This window comes from Lolium rigidum, chromosome 6 (genome assembly GCF_022539505.1).
Source record: "Lolium rigidum isolate FL_2022 chromosome 6, APGP_CSIRO_Lrig_0.1, whole genome shotgun sequence".
NCBI lineage: Eukaryota > Viridiplantae > Streptophyta > Magnoliopsida > Poales > Poaceae > Lolium > Lolium rigidum.
The window spans coordinates 256,417,594-256,433,195 of NC_061513.1; positions in this window are offsets into that span (position 1 = coordinate 256,417,594).

Genomic DNA, 15,602 nt, shown 5'->3' on the forward strand with positions numbered 1-15,602 from the left:
GTTCGGGAGCTCGGAGATTTCGTGCCCAGCAGGAGCGGGCGGAGGTGGGTGGCGGAGGTGCTGGCCCGATCGTGGACGGAGATTATTGTTTCTGTTAAGGACTGGACTGTAAAATGAGATTAGTGAACCGTTTTTCTTCTCCCACGTTAATTAAAACGGGACGGAGGGAGTATTTCAAGAGAATCCACAGGAACATAACATTCAACCTCTTCCGGTAAGCATGGAGGACAATCAAATAGTGTAAGAGATAAAGAGTTACTCTCATTAGAAGGTTGGCATGGGTAGCTAATCCATTCTTCCTCCTTTTGTTCGTCGCTCTCCTCTTCTTTTTCATCCAATGAGCTTTCGGGTTCATCAATTTCCTCCTCTTTTTCATCCAATGAGCTTTCGAGTTCATCAATTTCTTCTTCTACGAGGTTCCTGCAAATTGAGAGTGCATTCTTGTGCATTAATGTGTCTCTCTTTATAATCAAGGATATAAGGATTCCTACTCGTAGCATTCTATGCAAGAATTAAGGATAGTAGAGACATAATCTTTAAGGTCCTTACAAACAACACAAGTTTCATAATTCTCAACCATGAAGGATTCTATCTCGGAGGCTCCCATAAATAAGACAAATTGTTCTACCTCTTCGAACCCATAATGAATATAGCAATTCCGATTATAGTTCTTAATTAAAAATTCCTCACTAAAGCCACATTGAAATTTAAGATGTTTAGTGTCCTGTTGAGAGCAACAGTTTATATCATAGCGTTTAAGCAAGAGTTTAGCAATTGTATTCAGTTTTTCTATCATAGCACTCATCACTTTACCAGTTCTTGATTCTCTATAATTATTATAACATTCTATAAGCTCCAAGTAGGTTGTAGGTTCTCCCATAACATCAGTTTTTAATTTTTAGGTTTTTCAAATTTTTATGGATTTTTGGGTATATGAGAAAAGTAAAACAAAACTGAAATAAACTAGACAAAAGTAAACTAAGCAAACTAATACTAGACAGAAATAAACTAAGCACAAATAAACTAGACAAAAGTAAACTAAGCAAAACAAAATAAAATAAAGCGAGAGAGAGATGTAGAATGTACTCCCCGAGGTGAACTTATGAGTAGAGCTATGCCTCCCCGGCAACGGCGCCGAGAAAATAGTCTTGATGACCCACAAGTATAGGGGATCGCAACGAGTCTTCGAGGGAAGTAAAACCCAAATTTATTGATTCGACACAAGGGGAGGTAAAGAATACTTATAAGCCTTAACAAGCTGAGTTGTCAATTCAGCTGCACCTGGAAAAGCACTAGCAACGGGGGTGATGTGAAAGTAGCGATGGTATGAGAGCAATAGTAACGAGTAACACAACAGCGATGAATAGTAATATGAGAGCAATGGCACCGTGAAAACAGTTGACATGTAGAACGAGTATATGATGATGAAAGATGGACCGGGGTTCCCGACTATCTACACTAGTGGTAACTCTCCAATAACAAGTGTTGGGTGAACAAATTACAGTCGGGCAATTGATAGGATTGAAATAGCATTAAGACAAAATATCAAGATCATTAATCATGTAGGCATCTTTCCCATATATAGTCATACGTGCTCGCAATGAGAAACTTGTACAACATCTTTTGTCCTACCAGCCGGTGGCAGCCGGGCCTCAAGGGAAACTACTGGATATTAAGGTACTCCTTTTAATAGAGCACCGGAGCAAAGCATTAACACTTGGTGAAAACATGTGTCCCTCACATCACCGCCATCCCCTCCGGTTGTCCCGATTTCTGTCACTTCGGGGCCATTGGTTCCGGACGGTGACATGTGCATACAACTTGTAGATACAATCTAAGCAATAAGTATAGAGCTCAAATCTAAGATCATGCCACTCGGGCCCTAGTGACAAGCATTAAACACAACAAGATTGCAGCAACAATAACTTCATAAACTTTGTAGATAGACAATCATAACGTAACAATCCATCGGATCCGACAAACACAACACCGATTACATCAGATGAATCTCAATCATGTAAGGCAGCTCATGAGATCATTGTATTGAAGTACATGGGGGAGAGAATACCAACTAGCTACAGCTAGAACCCGTAGTCCATGGGGGAACTACTCACGGAGCATGATGGAGGCGATGGCGTTGATGGAGATGGCTTCCGGGGGCACTTCCCCGTCCCGGCCGGGTGCCGGGACAGAGACTTCTGTCCCCCGAATTGGAGTTTCGCGATGGTGGCGGCGCCCCGGAGTCTTTCCGGAGTTTCGTCAAGTGGTACGGTGTTTTTAGGTCGAAAGGGATTTTATAGGCGAAGAGGCGGCGCGAGGGGGCACTCGGGGCGCCACACCACGAGCCGGCGCGGGCCCGGGCCGGCCGCGCCGCCCTATGGTGTGGTGGCCCTCCGGCCCCTCTCCGACTCTTCTTCGGTGTTCTGGATGCTTCCGGGAAAAATAGGAGGTTTGGTCTTCGTTTCGTCGAATTCGAGAATATTGCCCGAACAGCCTTTCCGGAACCAAAAACAAGCGTAAAACGAGAAGCGGCACCGTGGCATCTTGTTAATAGGTTAGTTCCGGAAAATGCATAAAAACATCATAAAGTGCAAGCAAAACATGTAAGTATTGTCATAAAACAAGCATGGAACGACAGAAATTATGGATACGTCGGGGACGTATCAATCGTCGACTTCATCAACTGGAATCAACGCAATGGACAGAGGTAAACAGATCAAAACTGGTCTAGTTGATTTTGTTCCTCACCCGCTCTCCCGTTTGGATGCATATGCGTATCTGGAGGAGCCCGTGGAGATGACGTTTGGAAAGTTCCACTTCCGCGTCGAGAAAGAAGGAGCGTATCGTCTCGAAATTATGATCTCGTCGGGATTATCAGCGGTCGATCCCGATTTTTCAAGTTCAGAATCATCAATCGAATCAGGCGACGAGACAACTTCATCGCCATGCTTCATCAGCTCCAGGGCAAGTGAAAAAATCGCCAAGATCTTGAGTGACATGTCTTTCGAGTCATTTGCGGACTCCTATATAAGCAATGACTCGAGCGACACCGATAGCTTCAACTTCATCGAGAAATCCATCACCGTTGGAAAGGTCTTCACCAATCTCTATGATGGTGTCACCAAACCCGACAAAGTTCAGAATCCAAAATATCATCAGATCTACGCAATTGGAGAACCAAGCCGGACAGAACCGGCGACGTCAGAGGCTTTCGACGATGCGGGAAATCCGTATGTCGATCCCGCAGATCTCGCGCGAGGTTTGGGAACAAAATATATCGGAACAGGAACACGAGAGATGGTGCGATTTCCGCAGGCCGTATGGGATCGAGTCGCAAGAGCTATCGATGGTACAGAACCAATGACCATTGAAGCAACACCTGAGGAGTCACAAGCGTATCAATATAGGCTTGCCCGTATCAGGAGGGAGCTCGAGAAGCAGAAAATCGAGTTGGATAGGAGACAAGAAGCAGCCTCCGCATCAAGCAGGCGAAGGGCGGAACTAAGCCGACATTCAGGAACTTTGGAAGATAGTCATAGAGAAGCTCAAAGGAGAGCAAGATCTCGGCTGCAAAATATACCTGAAGCAGAGAAAGAAAACTTAGTTCAAAACCTCGACATGTCTTTTATGTCAATCGACACGAGGGGGAATATTATTCCCAAAACACCGGAAGCTGGGTATATGGCGACGCAAGCCTTTATCCTCGCAAATAGACCACCTCCCGGAGATCCAAGAGAAGCATTGTACAATATGGCCATAGCAGGAGTCGGAGTTATGGGGACAGCATTCGTAACTCCGCCTCCTGAAGGATCAGCAAGGCAAAATAGTCCACGACCCGCTGCCAGCGGCACCGAGTCCCGAGAGAACAAGTGGAGCACGAGACACAGCAGCACAAGCACGGGTGGACAGAGCACGACAAAATAGAAGAGAACATCGACACTCCCCAGAGATAGATGACGAGGATATGTGTGGGCTGCCATGCTTTACAAGGAGGGTCCGGAAAACTCGAGTTCCTTCAGGGTTTAAATTACCCGACAATTTCAAAAAATTCGACGGCCTGGAAGATCCAGAGGACTGGCTAGTCGATTATCTCTAGACGATGAAGCTGATAGGAGGAACTAGAGCAACAGCCATGCAGAGCATCCAAGTACATTTGAGTGGAGCCGCAAGATCTTGGATAAAGAAGCTTCCTCCGGGTTCCATCGACAGCTGGGATAGTTTTGAGGATGTGTTCGTCAAGAACTTCTGATCTACCTGCAAAAAACCCGCGTCATTAGAAGAGTTGAGATCGTGTCGACAAAAGCATGATGAGTCAATGAGAAAGTACATACAAAGGTGGAACATCATTAAAAACTCGGCAGAGAACATATCTGACGAGAGAGCGATAGATGCGTTCGTAGCAGGAATTCGACGAGGAGACTTTGTCGAGGATTTGGGGAGAACTAACCCAAAGACAGTATCAGCATTGATGGAGATAGCAAACAGGTGGGCAGATGAGAGGATGTTGTTCACAATAAACGGCACAGGTCGCCTGAAGAGGACCGCATTCGAAATTTCCAAAATAGGCGACGATTTTCTCGGCAGTACTCGAGTTACGACGCTCCTGGTCAAATCTCGGCTGGGTTTCGTGCAAGCGCTGGAGGAGGCAATAGAGATGACTATCAAAGGAGTAGTGAGCAGCGAGGCGACAATAGAGATGATTCTCGAAATAACAGGCAGAATAGTGGGCCAAGGTTCCAGAGACCTTTCGTGTCCCCCGAGGACATGATGAACGGGCCGTGTCAGATGCATTTTTATCTCGACAATAACGGAAAAAGACAGTCAGGACATCTGCAGAAAGACTGTCGAAATTTTCAAGCAATGCTAAGGTTCGCGGGGCAAGCCAACGCTCAAGCGACAAATAGAAATCCTCAAGGGCCCAGGAGTGAGATCCACTTGCCACCTCCTCCCGCAATTACGGACGAAAATCGACACCAGCTCAGAATAGCGGCAGCGCCACAACCACCTCCATACATTGACCCCAACTCCAACGGTGCGGTCTCGATGATTCAGAAGGGTAGGCCGTCAAATAGAGCTCAGAAAGTAATCTCGCGACAAGTGTTTATGGCAGAGAAGATGCCTCCACCAACGATTGAGTACCTAAATTGGTCGGGACAGGACATTGGCTTCACAATTGCGGATCACCCGCAACAAGTTCCTCGACCAGGGCAGTCAGCACTTATCTTATCAGCAGTGATAGCAGGATTCGACGTATCTCGAGTGTTCATAGATGGAGGTAGCAGTCTGAACCTTATGTACGCGGATACACTAAGGAAGATGAACATATCCCTGGCAAATCTAAAACCAACGGACACACGTTTCCATGGAATAACGCCAGAGAAGCCGAGTTATCCGTTGGGGAGAATCAATCTCGACGTTCAGTTTGGGACCCGAGAAAACTACAGAATAGAAAAGCTGGAGTTTGAAGTCGTGGATTTCCCATCGCAGTATCACGCTTTGTTGGGACGACCAGCATATGCCAGGTTTATGGCGGTACCGCACTACACGTACCTATTGTGGAGGATGCCTGGACCTAAAGGACCAATTACAGTCAAAGAAAGTTTTGCGTTAGCCGATAAATGCGACAAAGATTTTCATCGACTGTCAGAAACTTTCGGGATGCAAGCAGAATATATGGTGTCAAGGCTCACAACTGATTACGATGTGCTGCCAGATGTAGGAAGGCCTCTCAGGGAGCCAACCTTTAACACTGCGAAAGATTCCAAGGAGGTGCAGATCCACCCGACAGATCCAAAAAAGATGACGTCCATCGCTACAGACATGGACCTCGCATAGGAAAGCACGCTCGTCGAGTTCCTCCGTGAGCACTAGAAAATCTTCGCATGGTGTCTAGCTGACATGCCAGGAGTACCCAGGGAACTTGCCGAGCACCACCTAAACTTGGATCCAATAGCGAGACCAATTAAGCAACCTTTGCGGCGTTTTTCGGAACCAAACCGCAAAGCTATGCTGTCAGAGATTGATCGACTCAGAGAAGCTGGTTTCATTAAAGAGCTCCATACAGAGGCCACGTGGGTAGCAAACCCAATGCTCGTCCCGAAGAAAAACACTAAAGTCCTTCGCATGTGTGTCGACTTTACGTGTCTTAACAAGCACTGTCCAAAGGATCACTTTCCCCTCCCAAGGATCGATCAAATTATCGACTCCACGGCAGGATGTGAACGTCTTTCCTTCTTGGACGCATACTCTGGTTATAACCAGATCAGGTTGAAAGAAGAGGATGAGGTCAAAACAGCGTTCATTACACCTTACGGCGTGTTTTGCTACAGAACAATGCCCTTTGGTCTAAAAAACGCGGGAGCAACATATCAACGGATGATGCAGAAGTGCTTAGCAACACAGATTGGGAAAAACGTAAAAGTGTACATTGACGATGTCGTCATAACGTCAAAAAAGGGGGCAACGCTAATTGAGGACCTAAAGGAAACTTTCGACAACCTCGACAAGTTTTGTCTCAAGCTGAATCCGACGAAGTGTTCTTTCGGCGTCCCTGCAGGAGAACTTCTCGGGTTCCTAGCTAGTCTCAGCAAGAGGAATTGAAGCTAACCCAGAAAAAATTCAAGCTATCGTAACAATGAGAAAGCCAACAAATTTGAAAGAAATACAACAGTTAACTGGGCGAGTCGCAGCTTTAAGCAGATTCTTCGCCAGGCTAGGAGAAAAGGCGATACCATTCTACGCTTTAATCAAGCAAGGAGAGAAGTTCCAGTGGAATGAAGAGGCAGATAGAGCTTTCGAAGATCTCAAGCGCACAATTTCGACACCACCAATCTTGGTGGCGCCTAAAGAAAAGGAACCTCTCCTGTTATATATTGCAGCCACACCTCAGGTGGTTAGCACGGCACTCGTTGTCGAAAGAGAAGAGGAAGGAAAACTCCATGGAGTGCAGAGGCTGGTATATTTCATCAGTGAAGTTTTATCGCCTTCAAAACAGCGGTACCTGCAGTACCAGAAGCTAGCATATGAAGTATTTACAACCGCAAGAAAATTGCGACACTATTTGTCGGCGCATCCGATAATAGTGGTCAACGAGGCGCCCTTATCCAACATACTAAACAATCTAGAAGCTACGGGTCGTGTCTCCGTTTGGGGAATAGAACTCTCCCCTCGGGACATCACGTATGAAAAAAGAAAAGCAATAAAGTCGCAAATTCTGCCAGATTTTATTGCAGAGTGGATGGAGTTACAAAATACAGGACCCCCGGATTTATCGAGAACTTGGACTATGAACTTTGACGGGTCCAAGAGGTTAGAGGGAGCTAGAGCAGGCGTGATACTAATATCACCTGAAGGCGACAAATTAAAGTATGTCTTACGGATGACGTTCCCAAACGCATCTAACAATGAGGCATAATACGAAGCAATTATACACGGGATGAAGATGGCGAAGGCTTGTGGAGCAACTCGACTAAAAATCTTTGGCGACTCACAATTGGTGGCTCAGCAAGTCATGAACCAATGTGATGCAGTCAATGATAGTATGGTGGCATACAAAGAAGTGTACAACGAGCTAGAGAAGCTATTTGATGGATGCGAAGTAAATCACATCAGCAGGCTGAGCAATGATGAAGCCGATGTTCTTGCAAACATCGGGTCGCAGTGCCTCGCAATACCACCAGGTGTGTTCTGGGAAGAGATAGCCGAGAGGTCTACAAAGCCGAAGAAGGCACAGAAGAAGCAGAAGGATGAGAAAACCTCGATAGATCCTAAAGAAGCACTAGAAGAAGAAGAGGAACAGGAGCTAGTGATGATGGTGCAGGTCCCATGGATGCACGCGTACATATCATATATCTTCAGGAAAGAAATACCCGACGACCCAGTTGAAGCAAGGCGAGTTATTAGACGATCCAAAGCTTTTACGGTGGTCAAAGGGGAGCTGTACAAGCGAAGTATTTCGGGTGTGTTACAAAGGTGCGTCACACCCGAAGAAGGAAGGATAATTCTGAAGGACGTACACGAAGGAATATGTGGTCATCATGCAAGCAGTCGAGCTATCGCAGCCAAGGTTTTCAGAGCAGGATTCTATTGGTTGACAGCAATCGAGGATGCGAAGGAAATAGTGCGAACTTGCGACGCGTGCCGGAGATTTCTGCTGCAAAACCTCACTCTCTTGCAGCGAAGCTGATGCCAATACCCTTGTCTTGGCCCTTTGCTCAGTGGGGTCTCGATATGGTGGGAAAATTACACAAAGCTTTGCCAGGAGGATACGAGTACATGCTCGTCGCTGTCGACAAATTCATGAAGTGGATAGAAGCAAAGACGATAAATTCACCAGATGGAGCATCCGCAATTAAGTTCGTGAAAAGCATTGTCTTTCGGTTTGGAGTACCTCATAGCATCGTCACGGACAATGGTAGTAATTCCACATCTAAGGAATTCAAGGGATACTGTGCAGAGGTGGGTATCAAATTGCACTTCGCGTCAGTTGCGCATCCACATACCAATGGCCAAGTCGAGAAAGCCAATGGTATCATCTGCAATGGTATCAAGAAGCGCTTGTTAGGACCACTGGAAAAAGCTCGAGATACTTGGCCAGACGAGTTGCCAAGTGTGTTGTGGAGTATCCGAACAACACCAAATACAGCAACACAGGAGACTCCATTTTTTCTGGTCCATGGAGCTGAGGCAGTATTGCCGATAGAGATAGAGCATGATTCTCCAAGAGTCACGGAGTATGATGAAGAAGCTTCCAGAAAAGCATTGGAAGACGATGTCGACGCACTGGACGAAGCCTGAGATGAAGTATTATCACGGGTCACTAAGTACCAGCAAGACTTAAAAAATTACCACAGTCGACGTTTGCGACCAAGATCCTTTCAGGTTGGAGACTTAGTTCTACGACTCAACGAAAAGAGCCATGAAAAACTCGAGTCGCCGTGGCTTGGCCCTTACATCGTCACAGAAGTAATCGAGGGAGGATCGTACAGGATAAAGGACAAGAAGTCAGGAGCTGCTGAGCCAAATCCTTGGTACGTGGCACAACTCAGGCGTTTTTACGCCTAGAGTCGAAATATAGTCCTCCTTGTAAAAATACAATGTACTGAAACGCCCGCGAGTTTTCAGACGCACTCTTTTCCTTTTTTAGGGCACCGAGTGGGGCTGGAAAAGGTTTTTAATGAGGCGGGCTCGCGGTGCTGTAATATAATAAAGATAGTGGAGATATATATCTTTTTCTTCGACAGGCTCGAGGGCTTGTGCCCAAGAGTTACAATATATATTACCGAAAATATTTCGCCTTGGTGCAAAACACCTCGCAAAATAAACGAAGATACAAAATAAGCGATCAGCAAAAAAGGCTCGGGGGCTCGTACCCGCAAATATAGTACACTCCATATAATTCATTCTGCCTTGGTTCAACCCCGCTTACACAATAAAGAAAATCGCCACCGAAACACTCGGGGGCTCGACGAAGAAAAGAAAGGAATACATATTTCGTGGCTTTACAATATACAAGGTGCAATCATTGAGAAAAATCGGCAAGAAAAAGGAAAAATTCCTAACGGCCGCCTAGTAGGTTATCTATGGTCATTCGTTCACTATTGGAAGTACGAGTACTATGTTCAGCATAGCTACCCTTCACGAAGAACTCAGCATCCATCCGAAGCAATTCATCCATCATGTCTTCTGCTACAGGCTTCACCACATCATCAATTTTGTCAATATTCCTTTTCCTCTTCGCCATCTTGGCTAGGCACTTGGCAACAATTCGACTCGTGTTTAACTTCGGATAGCAGATTTGTATCATAATCATAGCAAATCTCGCGCCAGCAGACATTTGAGCCCGTAAAAATCCATGGATTCGAGGTGCATCCCGGAATTTATTCATCAGAGCAGGCAGGGTTTCTGGCATCTTGTTGCGCGGGAACAAGGCGTTGTAAACTAAGGACAATGTCCTTGTACAGAAGTCGAGAAAATCACGGACCTGACCCGCACGATCTTGAAATCTGACGATTTGGCGAGTACGTTCAGGTGTAACCCAAAAATTAGAACCATGCTCCAATGCAAGCCTGAGAAGCACACTGGATCGAGCTTCAACATGTTGATCTTCAGCAGCAGTATCCAAAAAAGAACCTGTTTTCAGCGGAGGAATAAAAGAGGAAAGAAAAACATTGGGAATAAAGATAAGTATGGTCAAGTAAACGAAGTATACCCGCCATATCCAAACTGGAATCAATCATTAGCTCAAGCATGTAATTCTCTCGTCGAGAAGCTTCGGCAGCTGCAGCAACTGCGTCCTCTTTTGCAGCTATAGCATCCTGGGCTTGTTGAAGCGCAATTTTTTCCTTCTCCGATGATTTTCGAGATTGCTCCATTATTATAAGTGCCTGCTTCTTCATAGTCTGAAGCTGTTGGCGAAGTTCTGCCAAGTCTTGTGTTGAACCCCTACTCGAGGAATCTTCGGCAAATTCATCATCGACAGGCGCTTTCTTCGAGTAGGATGAGGTGGGAAAAGCATCGGCAGGAGGAGGAGTTGAAGTGTAGTTGTCAAAAACCAACTGGAAATAAAAATTTCGACATCAATCATCAAGCAAAATAGATTTCCATTGATGTTTAAAGTATTTACATGGCTATTACAAAAGGGTGGTTCCTAATGAACCAATGGGATGGTTGTCGCCGAAGCTACAACGGCGACAGATTCAAAAGAAGAAAACAACATAAAAAAAAGAAGACAAGGTGGTCTACTTGACCTCCGGCTTCGACGAGCTGGGAGCAGGAGTTGGCTTGCAGCCAAGGAAGGCAAGGATCGGCTCTGATTTAGGCTTGGCAGCCTTAATCAAAGATTGCCATTTCTTCGTCTCCATCTCCTTTATATCGCCAACTTTAGCCCAGTCGACATCTTGTTGGTTGTCAGCAACCAGAGCAATGGTGCCTTCAACGCCAATCTTCAGGCCTTCTTGGCGAAGCTTAAGCCCAAGATCTTCTTGAGAGTTGAAGCACTTGGCGAGAGTTGTGAAAATCTTGGGCTCTTCTTTCTTCGGGAAGAAATAAGGAAAAAGACGCGATAGACCTGCTCTGGATTCGGTAAAACCTTCACGCGCCTCATCTCCGTGAATCTCAAGGAGGGAAAGAGTGTCCAGAAGGCGATCACCTTCAGGGTTCTCTGCTGGCGTGTAGTTGACACACGTCTGTTGGGAACCCCAAGAGGAAGGTGTGATGCGTACAACAGCAAGTTTTCCCTCAGTAAGAAACCAAGGTTATCGAACCAGTAGGGAGTCAAGGAACACGTGAAGGTTGTTGGTGGCGGAGTGTAGTGCGGCGCAACACCGGGGATTCCGGTGCCAACGTGGAACCTGCACAACACAATCACAATACTTTGCCCCAACTTAACGAGTGAGGTTGTCAATCTCACCGGCTTGCTTGTAAACAAAGGATTAAATGTATAGTGTGGAAGATGATGTTTGTTTGCGAAGAACAGTAAAGAACGAGTTTGCGGTAGATTGTATTTCAGATGTAAAAGAATGGACCGGGGTCCACAGTTCACTAGTGGTGTCTCTCCCATAAGATAAATGGCATGTTGGGTGAACAAATTACGGTTGGGCAATTGACAAATAGAGAGGGCATAACAATGCACATACATATCACGATGACTACTATGAGATTTAATCAGGGCATTACGACAAAGTACATAGACCGCTATCCAGCATGCATCTATGCCTAAAAAGTCCACCTTCAGGTTATCATCCGAACCCCCTCCAGTATTAAGTTGCAAACAACAGACAATTGCATTAAGTATGGTGCGTAATGTAATCAACACAAATATCCTTAGACAAAGCATTGATGTTTTATCCCTAGTGGCAACAACACATCCACAACCTTAGAACTTTCTCGTCACTGTCCCGGATTCAATGGAGGCATGAACCCACTATCGAGCGAAATACTCCCTCTTGGAGTTACAAGTATCAACTTGGCCAGAGCCTCTACTAGCAACGGAGAGCATGCAAGAACATAAACAACATATATGATAGATTGATAATCAACTTGACATAGTATTCCATATTCATCGGATCCCAACAAACACAACATGTAGCATTACAAATAGATGATCTTGATCATGATAGGCAGCTCACAAGAGCTAACATGATAGCACAATGAGGAGAAGACAACCATCTAGCTACTGCTATGGACCCATAGTCCAGGGGTGAACTACTCACACATCAATCTGGAGGCGATCATGGTGATGAAGAGTCCTCCGGGAGATGATTCCCCTCTCCGGCAGGGTGCCGGAGGCGATCTCCTGAATCCCCTGAGATGGGATTGGCGGCGGCGTCTCTGGAAGGTTTTCCGTATCGTGGCTCTCGGTACTGGGGTTTTCGCGACGAAGGCTTTAAGGGCAGGATTGGAGGCGGCGCGGAGGTCCCACACCATAGGGCGGCGCGGGCCCCCCTCTGGCCACGCGGCCCTATGGTGGCGGCGCCTCGTCGCCCCACTTTGTTTCCCTTTCGGTCTTCTGGAAGCATTGTGGAAAAATAATACCCTGGGCGTTGATTTCGTCTAATTTCGAGAATATTTCCTTTGTAGGATTTCTGAAACCAAAAACACCAGAAAACAGCAACCGGCTCTTCGGCATCTCGTCAATAGGTTAGTGCCGGAAAATGCATAATAATGACATACAGTGTGTATAAAACATGTGAGTATCATCATAAAAGTAGCATGGAACATAAGAAATTATAGATACGTTTGAGACGTATCAAGCATCCCCAAGCTTAGTTCCTACTCGCCCTCGAGTAGGTAAACGATAACAAGGATAATTTCTGAAGTGACATGCTATCATAATCTTGATCAATACTATTGTAAAGCATATGAGATGAATGCAGTGATTCGAAGCAATGGTAAAGACAATGATTAAACAAGCTGAACCATATAGCAAAGACTTTTCATGAATAGTACTTTCAAGACAAGCATCAATAAGACTTGCATAAGAGTTAACTCATAAAGCAATAAATTCTTAGTAGAAAGCTTTGAAGCAACACAAATGAAGATATAAGTTTCAGCAGTTGCTTTCAACTTCAACATGTATATCTCATGGATAATTGTCAACACAAAGTAATATAACAAGTGCAATAGGTAAACATGTAAGAATCAATGCACACAGTTCACACAAGTGTTTGCTTCTAAGATAGAAAGAAGTAGGTAAACTGACTCAACATTGAAGTAAAAGATAGGCCCTTCGCAGAGGGAAGCATGGATTACTGTTTTTGTACTAGAGTTTCTCATTTTGAAAACATAGAAACAATTTTGTCAACGGTAGTAATAAATCATATGTGTTATGTATAAGACATCCTATAAGTTGCAAGCCTAATGCATAGATTACCAATAGTGCCCGCACCTTGTCCTAATTAGCTTGGATTTACATGGATTATCATTGCATAACATATGTTTCAACCAAGTGTCACAAAGGGGTACCTCTATGCCGCCTGTACAAAGGTCTAAGGAGAAAGATCGCATTTGATTTCTCGTTTTTGATTATTCTCAACTTAGACACCCATACCGGGACAACATAGACAACAGATAATGGACTACTCTTAATGCATAAGCATTCAACAACAGATAATATTCTCATAAGAGATTGAGGATTAATTGTCCAAACTGAAACTTCCACCATGGATCATGGCTTTAGTTAGCGGCCCAATGTTCTTCTCTAACAATATGCATACTCAAACCATTTGATCATGATAAATCACCCTTACTTCAGACAAGACGAACATGCATAGCAACTCACATGATATTCAACAAAGGTGTAGTAGTTGGTGGCGTCCCCAGAAGCATGGTTACCGCTCAACAAGCAACTTATTAAGAAATAAGATACATAAGTACATATTCTTTACCACAATAGTTTTTTAGGCTATTTTCCCATGAGCTATATATTGCAAAGACAAAGAATAGAATTTTAAAGGTAGCACTCAAGTAATTTACTTTGGAATGGCAGAGAAATACCATGTAGTGGGTAGGTATGGTGGACACAAATGGCATAGTTTTTGGATCAAGGATTTGGATGCACGAGAAGAATTCCCTCTCAATACAAGGCTAGGCTAGCAAGGTTGTTTGAAGCAAACTCAAGTATAAAACGGTACAGCAAAACTTACATAAGAGCATATTGCAAGCATTATAAGACTCTACATTGTCTCCTTGTTGTTCAAACACCTCACCAGAAAATATCTAGACTCTAGAGATACCAATCATGCAAACCAAATTTTAACAAGCTCTATGTAGTTCTTCATTAATAGGTGCAAAGTACATGATGCAAGAGCTTAAACATGATCTATATGAGCACAACAATTGCCAAGTATCAAATTATTCAAGACATTATACCAATTACCACATGAAGCATTTTCGTTTCCAACCATATAACAATGAACGAAGCAGTTTCAACCTTCGCCATGAACATTAAAAGTAAAGCTAAGAACACATGTGTTCATACAAAACAGCGGAGCGTGTCTCTCTCCCAAACAAAGAATGCTAGGATCCGATTTTATTCAAACAAAAACAAAAACAAACGGACGCTCCAAGTAAAGCACATAAGATGTGACGGAATAAAAATATAGTTTCACTAGAGGTGACCTGATAAGTTGTCGATGAAGAAGGGATGCCTTGGGCATCCCCAAGCTTAGATGCTTGAGTCTTCTTAAAATATGCAGGGATGAACCACGGGGGCATCCCCAAGCTTAGACTTTTCACTCTTCTTGATCATATTGTATCATCCTCCTCTCTTGACCCTTGAAAACTTCCTCCACACCAAACTCAAAACAAACTCATTAGAGGGTTAGTGCATAATCGAAAATTCATATATTCAGAGGTGACATAATCATTCTTAACACTTCGGACATTGCACAAAGCTACCGAAAGTTAATGGAACAAAGAAATCCATCAAACATAGCAAAACGAGGCAATGCGAAATAAAAGGCAGAATCTATCAAAACAGAACGATCAGTCAGAAGACGAATTTTTCTGGGGCACTTAACTTGCTCAGATGAAAATACTCAAATTTAATGAAAGTTGCGTACATATCTGAGGATCACGCACGAAAATTGGCAGATGTTTCTAAATTTTCTACAGAAGGGGCTGTAACATAAGTTTTCTTTAACGCCTTCATCTAGCAGTGTATCAAGTAACGTCAAGAGATCGAAGCATCAACATCATAATTTGTTCTAATAATAGAATCATAAGGTAACTTCATTTCTTTCTAGGGAAGTGTTCCATACCTTTCGAGAGGAAATTGATATTTAATATTACCTTCCTTCATATCAATGGTGAGCACCAACAGCTCAAGAAAAGGTCTTCCCAATATAATGGGACAAGATGCATTGCATTCAATATCCAAGACAACAAAATCAACGGGACAAGGTTATTGTTAACCATAATACAAACATTATCAATCCTCCCAAAGGTTTCTTATAGAATTATCAACAAGATTAACATCCAAATAACAATTCTTCAATGGTGGCAAGTCAAGCATATCATAAATTTTCTTAGGCATACCGTAAATACTTGCACCAAGGTCACATAAAGCATTACTAAATCAAAATCAATGACCCTCATCTTAA